The following is a 20,692-nucleotide window of genomic DNA, read 5'->3' as shown; positions in this document are numbered from 1 at the left end:
ATAAAAAAGGTATCTTAAAATTATCTAGTCTCGTCATATTTTTGAGGATTATTTTGTTAATATTCTTTACAAAATAAAACCAGTTTTGACCAGTTTAATGGGCTCTGTTTTTTTGAATGATCTAAAAACGTTTCCATAAGACACATGCCCCAGGTCCCTTTAAAAGTTCTGTTCATTTCCAGTGTGTGGCTAAGGATTGTCTTGTTGCTATCAAAGATGAGAAATAAGCTTAGATTTTGACATTTATTCTCAACTTAATATCTAAAATTGTTGCATCCAGGTGGCTCCTGGGCTCTTTAAGGTATGTCTACACTCCACATTATTGGTGGTGGCGTGTAGGATATGGGTAGCTACAGGCTGTAGTCAAAAGCAGGCCGTATACACACAGTGGGGAGCTGCTACTGGAGTTTTTCCTTGCTGCCTCACCTTGCCAGAGCCTTTCCCTGCTGCCATAGTCTTTTACTTACTGTGGCTGGAAAAGACTCTGACAGCAGGTTGCTATACTGCTAAAAATAGCAGTGTAGATATGGGATGCACTGTTTGGGTTGTGCATACCCTAAGGGTTTAGTTGAGCCTTTACTCCAAGGGCGGGCAAACTTTTTGGCCTGAGGGCCGCATCGGGTTTTGTAAATTGTATGGCGGGCCAATTAGGGGAGGGGGTCGTGGCCCGGCCCCCACGTCCTATCTACCCCCCCCAGGACTCCTGCCCCATCCAACCCCCCCATTCCCTGATAGCCCCCCCGGGACCCTGGCCCCATCCACACCCCCCGCTCCCTGTCCCCTGCCCGCCCCCGGACCCCCACCACCCCATCCAACCCCTCCTCTCATTCCTGATGGCCCCCCGGGACCCCTGCCCCATCCAACCACCCCTTCTCCCTGTCCCCTGACTGCCCCCAGAACCTCTGCCCCTGACTGCCCCCTGCTGCCCCATCCAACCCCCCCTCCTTCCTGACTGCCCCCACGGGACCTCTGCCCCGTTCCCCCCCGATTGCCCCAACCCCTATCCATGCCCCTGCCCCCGACCACCACCCCGAACTCCCCTGCCCTCTATCCAACCCCCCCCTGCTCCCCACCCCCTTACCGCGCTGCCTGGAGCACCGGTGGCTGGTGGCGCTACAGCCGCACCGCCCGGCTGGAGCCGGGCCACGCTGCCGCCACCACCACGCAGTTCAGAGCACCGGGTCAGGCCGGGCTCTACAGCTGCGCTGCCGCAGGAGCTCACAGCCCCGCCGCCCAGAGCATTGCGCCGGTGGCGGAGCGAGCGAGCTGAGGCTGAGGGAGAAGGGGGACAGCAGGGGAGGGGCCGGGAGCTAGCCTCCTGGGCCAGGAGCTCGGGGGCCAGGCAGGACGGTCCCGCGGGCCGGATGTGGCCCATGGGCCATAGTTTGCCCATCTCTGCTTTACTCCGTAAGCAGTGCCTCACTGTTTACACTGATGTTTATACTCATGCAAGGTAAGCGTGCAATATGTGTACGCTACACGCTGCTGTAAGGAGTGTGCAGTGTAGACCTATTCTTAGCGATACTTCTGGGCCTGCTTGTGAAGGAATGGCCAGTTCTTGTCTTGATGACGACTGTCTTCTGTACCTCACAGTTACCTTGTACATTCACTGTCTATCTCTATGTAACCATTTGTTGTCTGTCATGAAAACATTAGGGTTGCCAACATCATATTTCAAAAATTAGGGACTGTTTTCTTAGCAACCCCTCTCCACCCCTTCTCCTGGTATCATCATTATCAATAATAATAATTAATAAGCAGTACTCACTTATATTCACCAAGGGTATTTCTTGCTGCTTTTTGCAGCACTCAGAAGCTCTCAATCTTGTTGTACAGAAATGAATAATAAGGGACATCCCTTGTAATAAGGGACTGTTGGCAACCCTAGTTAGGGTGTACCACAAACGTTTGTGTTCTGGAACAAACAGTTTTGTAGTTTTTAGACTAGTGTTTATAATTGCATTTAATTAAATCAAGTTAATTGGCAATCAGTGAGGTCAAGTTAGAACAGGAATAATAACTCTTTCTGGACAATCCCCAACAAAACAACATTAAGGAAACACTGCAAATGAGTCTTTGCTGTTGATATCAGAAGGAATGATTTGGGATTTCTCTAATCCAAACTTTGTCAAAAGTTTGCCTTGAGTTTATTTGTGGTCACTAAATAATATACTGACCATGTGTAAATTTTCTCTCATTCTTCTGCATGGTACACAATGTAAATTTAAAATGTTATATTTCAGGCTTGAGTCTTATCTTTCTCACACTGGTGTAAATCATGATTAACTACATTGAAATCAGTGAAGTACTGTCTATGTAAATGAAATCAGAATCTGGCTCTTCATATTTGTCAAGAGACCATCATCATAATGTAATTTTAGGCTTTGTGTTTTTTTAAAAGAGTAATGACATTAAAGCAGTGGTTCTCAAATTTTTGTACTGGTGACATTTCACATAGCAAGCCTCTGAGTGCGACCCCTCCTTATAAATTAAAAACACTTTTTAATATATTTAACACCATTATAAATGGTGGAGGCGAAGCAGGGTTTGGGGTGGAGGCTGATAGCTCGTGACCCCCCATGTAATAACCTTGGTCCCAACCCCCAGTTTGAGAACCCCTGCATTAAAGATATGTAGTAAATGAAAATATTTTTTAAAAAGTAAACATTTCCAAGTAATGTTGGAAAGCCAAGCACATCTCTGTTAGTAAATGAGAACTAATTATAAATAGACCAGTCTGAGATATGTAAAATGCAAAAAAGGAAACTAACATTATAAATGATCAAAATGTAGTAAATGTGGAGTGTGATAGCACTTGCCATTAGAAGATTTCAAAGCACATTACAAACATTCATAAACTAGGCCTTGCAACTTCTTCTGCAGATGTATAAAATAAAAAGAAAACTTAGGCGACTTATTCAAGATCACAAAGGGTAGTCTGTACTGGTGGTGGGATTAAGTTTTTTTCAGATGTTCTTGTTTACTAGGTATTCTTCTGTGGATCACAGTACAGAAAATTGAAGTCTATGTTACAAAGATTTCAGCTGTAAAACTAAATTTCTGAACTTTCATCTTAATAACCACAGTGCTTATACAAAGAAGATGTTAAAGAAAAAATGTTTGCCTGACAGTGCTCCCTAAAGGTCTGGGGGCCAGATTCTCCTCTCACCCCAATGTAAGGTCCTGATGCTGCAACTGGACCCCCCGAGTGCCAGCATCCACTCATGTAGATTCAGTTGCCACATTGGAACTAAATCATTCATTTAGTAGCTCTGCTGAAGTTAGAGGTGCAGTGTCAACAATGTGAGAGCATAATCAAGTTCTGGATGTTCAGTGTTTCCAAGCCATCCAACATGCCACTTAACAGCAGTGGTTAATTTGTAATGAAAGAGGTGGCAGGGCTCAAGCAGTTACAGTAAAAGCTGTGTTATCCGGCACTTTACCAGCCAGAAAGCTCTATAAACCAGCATTTCTGATCTTCATTGAAAGTTTGGTTTATAGTCTGGTTGGCGCGGGGCTGGCAGGCTCCCTATCTGGCGCCACATGGCTCCGCGGAAGCGGTGACATGTCCCTGCTGCTCCTAGGCGGAGGAACAGCCATGAGGGGTTCGGCATGCAGGAGGGAGTGAGGGGTTGGGTCACAGGAGGGGATGTGGGGTGCCAGATCCAGGTAGCGCTCACCTCAGGCGGCTCCCCGCAAGCAGCAACCTGACCCTGCTGCTCCTAGGCAGAGGCGTGGCTAGGCTTCTACGTGCTGCCCCTTCCCTGAGCGCTGGCTCCACAGCTCCCATTGGCCGGGAACCATGGCCAATGGGAGCTGCGAGGGTGGCGCTTGTGGGCGGAGGCAGTGCACAGAGCTGCCTAGTTGCGCCTCTGTCTAGGAGCAGCAGGGACAGGTCGCCGCTTGCGGGGAGCCGCCCGAGGTGAGCGTCCCCAGGCTCTGGAACCCCGCATCTCCTCCCGTGCCCCAACCCCCCGCTCCGAGCCTCCTCCTGCACCCAAACTCCCTCCCTGAAAAAAACAGAATTTTTCATTTATCGGCACCCCCATTCCCTCAACATGCTGGATAAAAAAGCTTTTACTGTATTTTACTTTCATAACTGATGCAGCAAGCCCAGAGGTGTCGGGGCTATGAACTGCCAAGCCTAGTGATGCCAGGGCTCAGCCCTGGCAAGCCCTGACACAAATTCAGCACTGCTTAACAAGCTCCAAAAAGGTATATCAGGTAGAAAACTAGAAGAAAAATACTACTTTATAGATTCAATTTTTTATGTTTTGTGGAAGTCACAAACCCTCTTTTCATTCATAATCATATTTTCATTGCAGGGTGTGCAGTGCTCAGCTATTCTAAAAAAACATCGTTGCTATTCAGATATAACCCAGCCATCTGTTTACATTTCTCACTTTTATTTTTAAATGGGGTCAAATCACAGTGAAGATGTTTCTTGAAAAAGTTTACTTCAGAAATTCAAAGGAAAACATTTATATTAAAAGTTTTTTTTTCTGCAGCAATATCTATCAAGGCTCTTTAAAAAAAAGTACAGTATTTTGTCATGAGATCAAAGTCCACTCTCCACATATCAAGTATCTGAAGTGTAGTAAAGTATGAGTGGAATAAAAATCACCAGGAACTTGTACTGAATCTTGTACCAGACACATTCCTAATAGGAAATGCAGTAATCTTTTTCAGTGTTAAAGGCTCCACTTTTGAGTGTTCAATCCTTTTTGGAAGTTGGTCAGATAATAGGTTTGCTCCATATTGACTAGAAAGCTGCAGTGTATATTTTTTTGTTTTATGTTTTTGCGTTTTTCATTTCATGCCTCTTATAAATGTGATCAGATTGGTTTTAGGAGACTTTTGTTCTAAGGAACTAGAGAAAACATATGATATGTCATTTTTGTGTGGTGCAATTTTTTCAGTTTGTCAATGTATAGTTTTTTTAAAAGGAGCTTTTATGAACTTTTTTAGGATAGAATAATTCAAGGTTGTTTGAATCTTACCCATACAATGTTGTTGTTTTTTTCAAAATCCAGATTCAATGGAAATGTTCAGCTCTTTTTATACATGAGAAAAAACATTGGTTTTGGTGTGAATTTTATTAAGTGGATCCAAAGTTGGACATATTCCTCTGTCATATGCCAAGACATAGTATGTTATATTGTTGGAATTTCTTGTATCATTCCCAGTGTTTTATTTTCCATATTATGGGTGAGAACCTAGTCCTCCACCCCTGTTCTTTTGCGTGGCAGAAAGCAGCCACAAACTGTAGGATTTCCCCTGCATAAGGGAGTCCTTGGGTGGCATAAAGCTGTTCTTGTGGCTCCTACACCATTCTGTGCTCTGACACAGGAAATGTTCCCTATGTGACAGCAATCTTTGGTAGTGAGAATGACCTTTTTGGCAGTGGGCAACTATGTGAAGAATTTGTTCTCTTGCTGGTCCTAAGGTCAGTGAATCATGAAGGTTGCAGTCACCCTTTCCAGCCCAACCTCATCCTGTACTGTGCTGAGAACAGCTCAGCTAATGGGAATATCTGGGTCTTCAAATTGTATATAAATGTATGGTAATTACTTGATTGATCCTGAGAAAACTAATACAGTTTTTTCTATAACTTAATCTATGTATTTGTGGTTTGACCATAAATTACAAGGAAAATAGAGTTTATGTTCATACAGATATAACCTTTTGCAAATGTGTAGCATAGTACAGTTGACTGAGGGAAGAATCAAATAATTATATGTGCCCCTTTGCTTTCATTTTTGTATTTTTTAATTCAGTCTATTTTGGTGGAGTTGACATTCAGGAGAAACTTAGAAGAGAGACTTATGCAGTTGTGAAAATATGCATGCAGACATGAACACCCATAAATATATACATGTACACAGAGTACAAAAAAGCTTTTGTATCTGGCAGTGACAGTAGTTTCTTATTGATTTTTAATTGTTTTGTTTTGCACTCAAAAATAGTGAAGGTTAATGTTTGCTTCCGACTAATGACATTGAAGCTAGAGATGGGTAAATTTTAATGAGGTTTAGCTCAGATGTATCACTTAATGTGTAGTGTACCATGTCTGAACATAAGCCCAAACTTAGCTTGAAACTGCAAATCACAGCTGGAGAATTTGGTACTTTTGAGAGTACCAAGTTTTAGCTGATGAAATTGCGTATAATATGATTTGAACTGTGCTGCTGTTGGCTTGTTATAAAGCAAAGCAAACACTTGGCCTCCTAAAAAGAAAACTCCAGAAGCAAAATCATCATGCTGCTTAAGTCCCCATAATGCCCTCTGGCAATCTCAGAATGAAATAGCGCTGCAAAAGGAACAGCACACAGTGTTTTCATATGAAAACATTGTAAGTATATGCACCTCCATAACTGGATCTGGGACTTATTTTAATATTAACCTCTCAATCTTGTTAGGATGTATTTTATTCTCTTCTATTCAGGTTTTTATACTGCCCTCCTCTGAGGGCCTTCCAGAAGTGCATTAAGTGACATGATTGAATTATTCATGGAAAATATTAATCTTGTAGAAGACTTGCTGGGGAAGGCATTGTCTTTCTGTGTATTTAGAAAATACCTAAATTTGGAGCAACTGCTGTTGATGATGGAACCATACCTCTAGAAATTCTAAACTAGTCTAAGGGCTTGGACACACTACCACTTATGTCGGTATAAGCTCAAGGCTGTGAATAAGCCACCCACATGAGCAACGTAAGTTATACCAACCAAAGTGCTGGTGTGGACAGCGCTGTGTCGGTGGGAGAAGCTCTCCCCCTGACGTAGCTACTGCCTCTTGCAGAGGTGGTTTTATTATACTAACGGGAGAACTCTCTCCTGTCAGCATAGAGCATCTTCACCAGATGTGCTACAGTGGTGCAGCTGCATTGGTACAGCTGTGCTTCTGTAGCACTTCCAGTGTAGACTAGCCCTAAGTGGGATCCCACTTTTCTTTAGTGAGATTTTAGCCTCCAGTGTTTAACCCCCAGTGGTACAGTGGTGATGCAAAGACCAAACATAGATACAGCTGATATCAGTGCAAATCATGTTGCACAGGTGTGAGTTGTATTTACAATAGAGGTTTTACAGCAATATAGGTATGGCAGAGTTTGAAATTTCAGTGTAGACAAAGCTTGATAATGGTTCAGCACAGCACATCTCCTTGTAATGTCCTCTGTATGGAGCCCACAGCTACCATGGGTGTAGTATGTGAGCCTCCATGCATCCTATTAGTGTGCTACTTACCATCACTAAATCAGACCCTGCTAATCTGAAAAATGCCTTTTCTGTGTCTGTGGACTCTATGCCTGCTAAGATTTGAGCCAAAGACTGTACAATGAAAAGACTGTAAATCTACAATTTGAAGTAAAATGAGACTCTTTAGTAACTCTCCCCCTGACGTAGTTGTGACCTTCTTGTCGGTAGAGAGCAAGACTTTCACAAAGCATTTCTAAAAACACCTAATGTGGATCAGAGCAGCTTCAGCTTGTCAGGAGTCCTTCAGCAATATTTAGTGTTAGAAAACCCAAGGATTCAAAAATCGTGTTAGGCCCCAAAAAATCATGAGATTATTAAAATTAAAATTCGGGTTTTTTTTTTTATTTGCATGCTGGTTGTTGAGCTTTTAGAGTCCACATTTTCAAGCATTTGTCTGCAGCGATGAGGGCTAGAGAGGAACCTTTTTTAAAATGAAAGGTGAGATTCTCTTGTCAGCACATGATTCAAAGAGCCTGCGGCTTTAAGAAAAGGACCAAATATCACGAGACTCATGAGAAAAATCATGAATTTTCAACAGCTGCTGCCATATTTAAACAAACAGTAACATTCTACTACCGTTCCATTCTAGGGTCTAAAAAGAATCTGTCTCCATAATCAGCCTGCTTCCCCTCACTGGTTCTTCCAGGCCACAAACTTTTTCACATTATACATTACTGTTTTTATGTCAGGATGGCTCACTCTGACTTGCTGCACAGTGCACTTTATGATAGAAGATAATTTTATCACAATTTTTTAAATTGAAAAATGGCACGTATTAGAGCAAAATCGAATAAGGAATTGTGAACTGGAGTAAATAATAGACATTAGTTTGACTATCCACTTGAACTATATTTTATAGTTAATCTCCCCAAAGTGGTTGGAAAAGTCATTGCCTACAGGTAGTTGTGTGATCAGTAACTGAAGTAATATTTTTAATTTAATGATTTTTTTAATATTTATGTTCAGATGTCACATAGGGCCACACTTTTTACCAGAACTGTGTCCCAAAGTTTTTACACACAAACTGCCAGGAACAAATCAGTTAATTGCCTGTGTACATTAGTTACATAAATAGCTATTTACATGTGAAATTAGCCATTAGGATGTAGAACTAATGGAAAGTTGGGTGTTGCACAAAACATGGTATTTTGAAGAAACCTCTGCTGCTTCTTTTTAAGAATTTTTACTTTGTTTTTCCAAAGTTTGAAGTTTAGTTCTACACTGATGGAGATAAAGTGGTCTCAGGGATTCAATGTAGTACATGCAAGTAAGCCCATTCTTCTGTTCCTGGCTCTAAGTTCCTATGCCAGAGTATGGTGGATTGGAGCTCTCCTCAGCAGTGATGGCATGAGGCATGTTAATAATATATCCATCTAACGTCACTAAGATCAAGGCAGACTGGGGAAAGTTAATTCAGGATGTGCAATCCATTTTAGTATAGTACTACTGCCTTGGTCTTGACTTCATGTGTGAAGAGGAGGAGTCTTGGCTATATAAACATTCCTTGAACGATTGAAGAGGAAGCTAGAGAAGCAAAGCACATCAGGAAAGTTAAGGAGAAAGGATTTCTTGACAGCCATCTGCCACTGGTTTCCTATGTGCTACTTGTACTGGCATAATATCTTTATTAAGTATAACGTTAAATTTTAACATTTTTATGGCTATATCCTTCTATATCAGTTGCCAGCCACAGTCTTTGGGTGGAATAAACACTTTCTTGCTCTACTAAAAACTCTACTTTAAGCTCTATTTTTCCTTGCCATTTTGGTGGTAAGAATTTCTAAGATACCAGCTGGCTAGGTGTCAAATGCATAAAGTGCTTCATTTCCTCATTCCCTCCTCCTGCACTGTAATTTATTTCTGTTAGTTAGATAATTAGGAGTTGGGAGGGGAAAAAAATCAAAGGTTGAAACTATAGCTAGAAATTTTGGGCTGGAAAATAAACTGATTTTTAGCATTATTAAATTGCTGTGTGATCGTTAAATAAACCTGTTGGCCCAATAGAAGTTCCATTAATTTCTTGTGCTTTGTTGGATGGTTAATAACATTTTCCTGTAAACAAGGTGATTTGTTCAATTAACATGACCAGTTAGGTACAATAGAAATTGCTCTTAACAGCTAGTCAATTGTAGTATTGTTGTGGGGTTTTTTAACATGAAATAAAAGGTTATGTGGAAAGTTCAAATAGTTAACCATGTTGACGTGGACCTGGCAATAATAGCTCCACAGTGAGAGAAACTATTATGCTGCTGTACTGACTTTAGCACCTTTGCGGAGAAATAAAGGCAGGGGTGCCTCCAACTTATGCCTTCACAGCAGAACCTGAGCTAGTGAGTTCTTAATGGAAATTCTCAGTAGGTGGCTCTGATGCATTACTTACATCTGAGCGGTGATGGCATTTGATCTCTTTTTCATGCTTTGTCTTGCTTTCTCTTAAATGCAATTACTGAATATGAAATTTGTTCCAGTTCTTACAGCATCTGAGCAGATTCTGTGCTAAGATTATTTCTAACTGTCTTGGCTTTGACAGGCTTTTCCCCCCCAATAAATATCCATTCTCAAAGGTAGAGGCTCATTCTCTAATTTCACTGGAGGCTTGCAACAATGTGTCCTGCAGCCCCATTGATGTTTCCTTTTAATGTGTCACAGGCCAACTTCTTCTGTGACACCTACAAGAAATTAGCTGAATAAGTAATGTAAGAACTGTGTCCCCCATTGGGATAAAATTTAGGATCAGAGCCTAAGCTATGTCTACACTACAGAAACTATAGCAGCTTAGGTACTATGCTGTAGCTATGTCGGCATAACTCCATAGTGTAGATGCAGTCTACAGTGACAAAGGGTTTTTCCTTCACTAGAGATAGGAACACTACCTCCCTGAGCGATGGTAGCTAGGTTGATGGAAGCATTCTTCCATCAATTTAACTGTATCTGCAATGGGAGTTAGGACTGTTAGGTCAGCATAGCTCCGGCACCAAGGAATATGGATTTTTCAAACCCCTGAGTGATTTAGCTGTGTTGACCTGAATTTTAAGTGTAGACCATGCCTTAGTTTTGATCTCCACTGTGTTTTAGATTTTATGAGAGACAAGGTGTGTCACGTAATATCTTTTATTGGACCATTCTTTTGTTGGTGGAAGAGACAAGCTTTCAAACCTCACAGTGTAGGGTTACCATATTTAAAAAATAAAAAAAGAGGACACTCCACGGGGCCCTGGCCCTGCCCCTTCCCCATCTCGGCCCCGCCCCAACTCCGCCCCTTCCCCGCCCCAACTCCGCCCCTTCCCCGGCCCTTCCCCAAAGTCCCCACCCTAACTCCCCCTCCTCCCTCCCAGCCACGCGAAAAGGGCTGCCCAAGCGCTACCGGCTTCACAGTTTGCCGGGCAGCCCCCATGCCTCCGGACCCTGCGCCGCCAGAGCAGAGCAGCTGGAGCCCAGGAGGAGAAGTGCCCGGCCGGCGGCTGGGGTCCGGAGGCAAGGGGGCTGCCCGAAGCCGGTAGCGCTCGGGCAGCTCGGTTCTTAAACAGAGCCGAAGAGTCAGGGGAGGAGCAGAACAGTCGCGGGAGGGGAAGTGCCCGGCCGGTATTTTCCCGGACATGTTCGGCTTTTTGGCAATTCCCCCCGGACGGGGGTTTGATTACCAAAAAGCCGGACATGTCCGGGAAAAACCGGACGTATGGTAACCCTATCACAGTGCTGTTTTTCAGATCTGGAAAAGGTAATCAGTAACATTTTAGCTTTTATTTACAACCTCTTATTTGAGGGATTCTAGGATTTCTTAATGCTTTCACCATTCATAAGAAAGTATATTGGATAGGATGCCATTTTTAGAATGTTGTATTTGGCTATCCCATGTGAATCTCAGAAAACATTAACTGCAAAAATAAGTGTTTCCAAAATATTTATTGACGTTATTTTCATCTTGGCAAAATGCATGTAAAATATTGGTTACGCTTTTTTGGAGGTACCAGTATTGAGGACTAGTACAAATATTTGTGACCTTGTCTATCATTCATTTGATTAGTGAATGCAGTATCATAAATCTCATAGTGAACACTCTAGAGGATTCTCATCTATAGCCTGCTGCTCCAATAACTCATTCTGTTTTTCCCAGTATAGAAGCTCTGTTATTTCCATAGCAGCTGTGCAATTTCTGCAAATACCCTGTAAAGTGAACTGCATAGACTATCTCACACATTAGAAACATTACTATATTTAAGCTTTTTTAACATATATGCATGTATTTTACTTCCTGTGAGTTTTCTGCATGGCAGCCTCTTCTAAATAGTGTTTGGACAACAATTATTGACTCTTCCCAACACTGGCAGAGAGCACAGAGGACCCTTCTTTATTTCTTATAATAGAAAACATTGCAAACCTCTCCCAAAATGCATTCACTAGTCTGCCATAAAAGCAGCAACCTCCACTAGTGCAAGAGAGAATTTTATATTTATAGGAAATAGGGGGTAGAAATATGTCAACCCAGAGTGCAATTCTGGCCCCACTGAAGTCAATGACAGGACTTCCATTGACTTCAATAGTGAAAGGATTTCACCCACAGTCTATGCTGCACTGGGGATTGTGATTCTTTAGCTTGTGAGGCCTGAAGTGCTGTCTATCTGGGTGCTGGTGCTAACGAACACTGTTGAAAAAGGTGAAAATCCAGGGGTTAATTTAATTGCTTGTGTAATTAAGAACAACCCCTTTGACTTCAGAGGAGTTGTGTCCACTTAACACCAAAGGCACATTTGACTCCGTAACTTCACAGAATAAACAGCTGTGCTCTTCTCCCAGAACTGCTTTTGAAAGAGAATTATAAATCTGTACTGCCTATCAAAGGATTATTGAACAACATGCATGCGTGTCTGAGGGTGTCTGCTTTTTTATCACCTCGGTAGTACAGAGGGTGTGTGAATTGTATTATCCCCATGTTACAAACAGGCAAATCTGTTCAAGATTACATAACTAGTGTGAGGAAAGCAAATCTTAATGCAAACTCTGGGGGCAGCTTTTTATTATAATCGTTACTGGAAGATATTTCTTAAAGAAAAATAGATGGAAGGTGAAGTGTGCTGATGCAAAGTTCATTGTGACTAAGATACTTGAATTAAATCAGGTCTTTTTAAGTGCTGCTCTTGTATATCTAAGAGGAAGGAAAAGAGAGAGTAAGCTTCATTTTATGCAACCAATTTCTTCAAGATTTAGGATATTTTTAGGAAAAATTGTCTTCTCCCTTTTGGGCATGTGAACTGAGCCCTCCTTTCTCTATCAGAGCTGCTATCTCAAGATCTGCCTCAAATTCTAGTCAGACATAAAATAAGTTAATGTAAATTGGACAAGAAGGAGAATAGGGCCAATTTAACTTAAATTATATTGAAAATCTGATACTCAGTGTATACACATAAGAAAGGTGATACTTGAACCCTATATCCTAGCCTCTGGTTTATGCCTTCCCAATTACACTTATTGTTTCCAGCCTGTTTGCAGCATAGATTGTGCAGGAAAGCAGACAAGAGACTTTATATTTGAATACGAACATGTTGTTGTGTAGTGTTAATAGCTAGAGATTTGGGCTGACAAACAGATCAATTTTAATCTGACTTCATTTCAGACCATTGTCTAGCAGTTCAGTTTCAGTTGCATTTAACATTATCAGCTTTTGTTTGTGTGTATGCCAATAGCTTTCCAAGTTTTACATGCCCTCAGATATTTGTCGTTTGATTTCGTGTAACCTGAATCTGGTAATGTTACACTGAATATTAACAGGTACCTGATACTAATGCTTTTGCAAGTACTGCATATGGCCGTGCAATTTAATGTTTCGTTCATTTCTCTGAGGTCACTGGAAGTTATTGTGTATTATCTTAAAAAAAAAAAATTGTCCATATGGTGCATTTTTAACAGATGCAGCTACAATCTGGATATCTTTCAAGGCAGGGCTGGAAAAGAGGAGGGGGTTATCTCCCCCCTGTACCAAACATTAGGAGCCCCATCCCCCTTTTTCTGACTTCCTTGGGGGATGCTTCCATCTAAATCCACTTCCAACTCCTATTTGATGAGGGAACTGTGTCCCCTCTGTAATGAGTACCTATGCTGGACACCTACCACACTCGCTAACTCCTGAGTTGTGGCATCTTGACCTAATCTCCTTACCTACTTCATCATGTCCCCAACCTACTGTGGAGAAGGCAAAAAGATCCTCCCGTCCTTGAGTCGTGAGGGAAAAATTGCTTCCCAGCCCAAAAAGAAAAAAGACAACTAGTACAAGCCCACAGCAGATTGAGAGTGTTCCTTCGGAATGCATGGGATATAAATACCCTTCTCCAGTGCACATGGTGGGTCAGTGCCCGCACCTTGTCCAGCCATTGCCTGTACCCACCTTGGCTCTGCTCAGATACGTCTGTTCCTCTTTCCTCTCACTTGTATTCCAAATGCAGTAGGGACTCTTAAAGGAGCCCGGTCCACTTTTTCCTGCAGCCCAGACAAAACCTTACCGTATTCAGTTGCGATGAGCACATTTTTAGTCATAATTACAAATCTGTATGTTTTTCTTTTTTAGAACCTTTGTTATAAGAAAAATAAAGCAGGTATTCTGTGTAGTGCTTCATAATCACAGTTCTAATAAAAAATTCTAACAGGGAAGGCCTTTAATTAACTGAATTGTGTGGTCTACATAGGGTTCAATCCCTTTCCTATTTGTCCATTGAAAGACTCGTATGCACTTCAGTAGGGGGTTAAGCAGTTTTTATGTAACAATAACTAAAATTACAACTGCAGTGAGCTTACTGCAGAGTCTATGCTCTGTCCAGTTATGTAGATAAGAGCAGTTATTCCGCAATGGTGGAAACAGTGTACTTATTTAATAAGTTGCATAATACAAACAGAAGCCTAAGGAAAGAATGTGGCTTGACAATGAAGAGAAAGATGTGTAGGGTAGTTTTGCTATGAGAGAACTACCTGCTGTTTTTCTAGCATAGAGAGAGCAATTATAAACCGGAACAGGTGGAGCGAATGTAACACTGACAGACCGGGGTTGTTGGCAGGCAGGATCAAACCTGGAACCTCTGGAGCTAAATGTATGAGCTTCTACTGCATGAGCTAAGAGCCGTATGGCGCCTAGCTTGGCTGTAGAGCGTGTATCTATCTATCTATCAATCAAAAAATAAAATCTCTCTCTCTTTTCTCCCCCCACCCCCCGCCCTTGGTGCCACTAAGTTCCTGTTTCTTTATATATCCTGAATCTAAAAGTAATGCAGTGTATGATATAGTCATTGACTGCCAGTTTCTTACATTACTTCCTTAAATGTTCCATGATTGTGAAAACTCTACAACTCATCTTAGCAGTTTTTCTCTTGCTGCCATTTTATTTAATTAAATTTAACAGCAATTAAAATAAGCCCATACAGCAGCACTGCATGCCCTAACAGTAATTAAACTTACAATGATTATAGTCACCCAGCAACATTAAAACTGATATACAAGTGAATTCCACAAGCCAGATGCATTAAATTATTAGATAAAAAGCCTGAGAAAGATACCTCATCCCCTGTTCTGCTGAGGAACACACATTCTTCCCTAAACCAATGAGCATTAGATTACCAAGAGCTATTCCATATCATTTTGTTACTATTTAAAAAAAACACAAAGAGTGCATAGCAACACTATTTTGTTTTTATAATCTAAAAAGTGGTCTGTTGCATCAGTCTGTTTTCTCAAGAAGAAATGGTCTGAACTTGTTCCTTTATATCCCATATTGAAGAAGGATGTTTGGGATGCACAGGTCACTGAATGGTAGCTCAAGCCCTTGTGTATTGAAGCTTGAGATATTATGTAATCTGTACATCCAAAAAATCCTACCTTTAAAATATAAAAGCACTGCTTGTAAATATATATATCTTTGATAATTAATCTTACTGGTAAGTTTATTTACAAATTTTGCTTTTCTTTGATTAGTGTCATGTATTTCAAGTGATAAATAAAAATCCTTAAAGAACGAATGATCAGGCATCTCTTAGAAATACATTCTAGTGTTTGTCACATGTGCACATACACAGAATGTGTGTAACAACACATACAAGTGTGCGTGTGCATATAGTACTGACTGACAGTATTCGGGGGACATGTTTCCCTCTCTTACAGTAATTATCCTTCTACTTCGGATGACAGTCTAGCAGCTGGAGCTGACAGTGCTGAATACATTTTGAAGGTTTAAGTGTGATTAAAGTGAGCCTGTCATGATAAACTCTTAGAATGCCTGCTGGAATAGAGGACTTGACTAAGTAATTGAGTTGGAAAAGGCGCCTCAACTTTTATCTGCCTCTCTGAAATAATTACTGAGCTAGTATGATGTGATGAGAATTCAGAGGTGGATAAATTGCTCAATAGTTTTAATCTTAGGCTTGCTCAGATTGCTTGAAACTTCCAGGAGGAAGAATGGCAACTCCTGTAAAGCTTTGTCCTGTATAGGCAGCTTGAGAGACCAGCTAAATCCTTTCAAACTTAGAGCCAGCCAGAGTAAAGAGATTGGTTCATTATTAATTTATAATAATAAAAAGCTCTCCCATTTCAGAGACTTTCTGAATAGAGATTTTTATCTTTTTGTTTTGGGCAGCTTGACAATGAACATGAATTTAAGTCTTGAGCTATTGTCACTTCTTATTTGCATTTATAAAAGCACCTATCCAGTGCTCTGTGTGTGGTACAAAAATGTAAAACAAGCCAATAGTTTAGACTGGTAATAGGGCCTTCTCACAACAGACTCGCATGTTTCATTTCCCCTGATTCCCAAATAGCTATCTTCTATTCCCTCCTCCCTGCAGGAAAAGTCTGCACAATCATATTCATCTTTCAGGGTAGCCTGAAAGTTTACTAAACGGGGATCCTGATGGACTAAGAGAGATAATAAGTCTGAGTTGAGAATCCCTCACTGGGAATGTCCTGCCACCAGCACCTTCCATTTTAAATTAGGGGGCTATTGCTATAAGTGCCTTAGCTGATCAAATCTGTGGTGGCTTGACACAATGAGAGAGATGGTCTCTCTCTCAAGTAACTAGAACCCAAACTATTTAGGTATTTATGCGTCAAAAACAGCACCTTGAACTTCACCGGGTGTGTATTATGTAGGGTATAAAGGTTACTTCAAACCCAAGTTACATAAACACTTAATAAACCTCCCAAAGTTTAATATTTACTTTTTTCTATCATGGAACTCAAATTAATTAGTGTTCTAATGGTGAATAATTCAAGACAAAGGACTATCGAGTAAACTAGATTTTATTTGTATTATGACCAGTAAAACAGAAAATCAAAAAGATAAATCACTAATACAAGACAAATGTGTAAAAGGCATTTCTATACGTCTTATTGCAGAATCAGCGAGATTGAGTTCCCTAGTGCATTATATGCTACATTCAAATAGTAGCATTAAGAACAGCATGAGTACATATATGAATTCTGAGTTGGTAATATTTACTGTTTCTTAAGGTGAGCTCACCACAGCTCATTGGTATCAGCTGATTTATTGGAAACAGACCTCTAAGCTCCTGTTTTACATCTGTCTTAGTTTGGTCACATTCATGGTCTGGTTTGGATCAGCTCCCTCTCTAGATCTGACTACTGGAACCTTTAGTGATTAGGGGTAGATCATTTATGGAAGGTTGTAATCTGCAATCTATATTTTCCTTATTACTTTACTCCTTACTTTTACCTTTGGTGAGTCTAGGGACAAATATAGATTTTTAGGTAACATGAGTAAAGCCTAATTAACCCTAATGTTATTGATTAGGGAAAATGTCCCTGAAGAATGTATTTTTAAAATCTTGTTTGCAGCCATTATTCAGTGGGAGAGGAGCTGCTAACCGTCCATGAGTACAATAGAAATATATAAGAAACTACAATCTTTTTTCCCCTTCTGTTTGGCAGATGAGAGACTTGAAGAGTGTAAGTGTGTTTTGGCTACATGGAGTGGTTACATTTTCTGATAGAGCGTGTTTTTAATAAACATTATTTTATATTGTACTTTTTTTCATAGTGATGAACTAATGAAAGTCAGTGTTCAGTGACTGCAAGTGATTGATCCCTGCCTACACACATCTTTCCTTTTTGGGTGCTTTTTATTAAGGAATACAAAGGTTAGCTCTTCCAGCATCACTTCATCTAACTGAATCTTCATTAGCTGGCAAACTGTGGTGGCAGTTGGAGTTAACTCTTCAATGAAAGGTTAAATACATTTTGAGGTTTCAGCAAGAAATTAAAAAAATAAATGGCACTGGGATTTTTTTTAATTAAAAAAAAAATGACGGCACTATGCCTACACCCCTTTGGTAGCTGAGGACTGTTGCATCAGGGTATGTAGCAAGTTTTTTTTATAAGGTATGGAAAAGTTTTTTTTTTTTTTTCCTGTTTAAATTTGTTGTCTTTCAATTTCATGCAGTGAAATTCCTGTATTATGAGAGGGTAAATAAGAATGTCCAATTTACCTTCTCTGTACCATTCATGATTTTGTATTTTTCTACCATGTGTCCTCTACTCATCTCCTCTCTAAACTAAACAGTCTCAAAATGTTAAGTTTGTAATTTCAGCCAATTTTCCTGGTAGAGCGGGTAAGGCTCACTAGTGTGTAATTCTCAGGTTCACCCAAAGCACCTTTCTAAAAGATGAAAACAATATTTGCTAATTTGCAGTCCTCCAACATAATAGCTGTTTTTTAAAAGAGAGTGCATATTTATATTGCCAGGGCAGCCACTTCATTCTTGAAGTCTTTTGGAGCTCTTGGATGTATACCATCTAGTCCAGGTGGCTTGTTGTACTGCAATCTATCAGTTTGTTCCACAACCCCTTGTACTCCACAGTCTTGGATAGCACCTCTTCTTTATTTCTGACAAAAGTAGTTTAAGAGTCAGTATCTCCCCTACCATACTCTATGGGGCAGACTGATGCAAAGCAATCACTTAGCTTCTCTATAATATATTATTTTCCTCAATTGCTCCCTTAACTGCCTGGTAGTTCAGTGACTGCACCAATTCTCTTGCAGACACTGTTCTGCTGAAGAAGAGAGGGGGAAAAAAAACCCTATAAAAACCTCTAATGTAGGCTATAGTCAGCTAGCATATTACTTGATCTAGAATCTAGGGCATGTTCTCTGAAAGAGCACTTAATGTAATTAGGTCATTTGCCACACTATGTCCTGCTATTCCTTTGTTGAATCATAGAGTGCAAATTTTCACTATAATCATATGGCTGGCACAGGAATGCTTGAAATGAATTAAAGGCAAAATAAATAAATAAATAAATAAATAAAAAGCCCTACAAGAAGTATGCAAATAATGTGGAAAAATTGAAGTCCTGGGATGTTTAGCTCCCCTTAGAATGTTTAATTTATAAATATATTTTCGGTTATTTTTGTCAATATGCGTGAATATGTATTGCAAATTCCACAAATAAAAATCATGCATTTAAAAAAATTGACTCAACCACAACCTCATTGCTAACTTCCATCCAATCATACATTCCTGCTACCTCAAGGGGGAGACAAAAATTTACAAAAGCAGAAACAGAAAAATCTTGTCTGTAAAGACCTTAATTAGCAAATATATTTAGTGTTCCATGGGGGGGACAAACTCATTGAGCCAGTAACATAAATAGTGTACGAACATTTGGTATGACAGAATGTTTTCTTGTAAGAGAGAGGAAAAGAGAATGTATAATTTGCTGTGCAGATTTCCAAGGAGGGAAAAATGCTATTCAGATGCGCTTTGGTCCTCACTGCTCAGATTTTCAAGCAGAAACCTGCCTACTATGACATCCAAAGTTTCATCACACACGTATTGCAATTCTATCCAATTTCATGAACATGAACGAACTGAACTTTGTGTAAAACATGCATTCTATAAGGAAAGTAATCATGATTTTCCTAGAGGACCTGAGGGAAAAGTCAGGATGATATTAAATATGTAGGAGCCTGTTATGATAATATGATTCTGCTTTAATAAACATTTACAAAGACATGACGAACATGAGCATATGTAACACCCTCACTATAGTCCATTATCCTAGTTTTTATAACAGAAGTGACTTTCTCATAAAAATCTTCTGCCCTTTGCTGTTCCAAACACAGGGAGAGCCATAGTCATTAGGAAGTATCTTCTGTCTGTCTGTCTTCCCTTTGATAATGTAAAGGAACTCACTCTGTACACATACTTTCCTCTCAGATACCGTATCCAAATTTTTCTGTTCAATTCTTTAAAAAAGTCTTATTTCTTTCGAAAATCAGAGAATTAAAATATCTGTTTTTGTTTGTGACCTGTCTGCATGAAGGGGCCAATCTCTTTATTCCTCTGTCCCTTTCTCATTGTCTCTAGAAGATATCTTCTCTCTGTCCGTCTTCTCTCCACAAAGCTCCACTCGTCCTCTGGTAGAATTCTCTTCCCCTTCAAAGGTCCTTAGCTCCTCTTTCACACTCCTCACCTCTTTTCTGTTCTTTCTCTGTCTCTTCCTTAGTTGCCTTTGTCACATCTGGGTCATTCCCACAGTCCTGGGCAGTCCTCCATCCTCAAGTCAATACACTAAAGGAGTGGTAATGGTTGCAGACTGGTGCCACTTGTGCTGGCCACACAGGGAGGTCTCTGCCTCATCTTCTCAAAGCAGGAAGAACCTGAGCAACTAGTGAGAGAGGAGTCCCAGTGCAGTGTCTAATCAGCCTTTTACCTAACCAGCAAAAACAATGAAAAAGGCTCCTGGGAGGATCTTAAAATTGTGCCCTGTTAGCAAAGCAGTGTTGGTGTCTGGGACTGAAAAAAGCATATAACGTTTTTAGCCCAAAGCGTGCATTAGGCAGGTCTTGTATATAAGAACAGCCTTACTGGGTCAGACCAGTGGTTCATCTAGCCCAGTATCCTGTCTCTGATAGTGGTCACCGCCAGATGGTTCAGAGGAAATGAACAGAACAGGGCAATTTTGAGAGATCCATCCCCTGTCATCCAGTTCCAGCTTCTTCCTATTGGACGTTTAGGGACATGCAGTGCATGGGGTTGTGTTCTTGTCCACCTTGGCTAATAGCCATTGACAGACCTATCGTCCATGAAGTAATCTAATTCTCTTTTTGTATCCAGATGAGTATTGCATTATCTTAAAATATAATCAGGGAACATGTACACAGGATAGCTCTTAAGAGAAAAAATGGGGAAAGGAGGGAGTTGCGTGATGTGCTAACATACTAAAAAAGCTGAAAACAAAAAACATAGTCATTGCCATGGGAATTAGAGAAAAGACCTTTGACCGCCATCTTGTCTATCTTGGGTGTTGTCAGTGTCCTCAAATGGAGAAGAAGAAAACCTATACAACATGATGGTTTGAAAAGCTGACCCTTTTTCTGGTGGTTGTGAAGTTCAGCTGTTGATGGAAGTCAGTGATTTTTTTCTTTTAATTAAAATTCTTTT

This window comes from Terrapene carolina, unplaced genomic scaffold (assembly GCF_002925995.2).
Source record: "Terrapene carolina triunguis isolate 2854851 unplaced genomic scaffold, T_m_triunguis-2.0 Scaffold111, whole genome shotgun sequence".
Taxonomy (NCBI): Eukaryota; Metazoa; Chordata; order Testudines; family Emydidae; genus Terrapene; species Terrapene triunguis.
Note: the sequence above shows the minus strand (reverse complement) of the source record.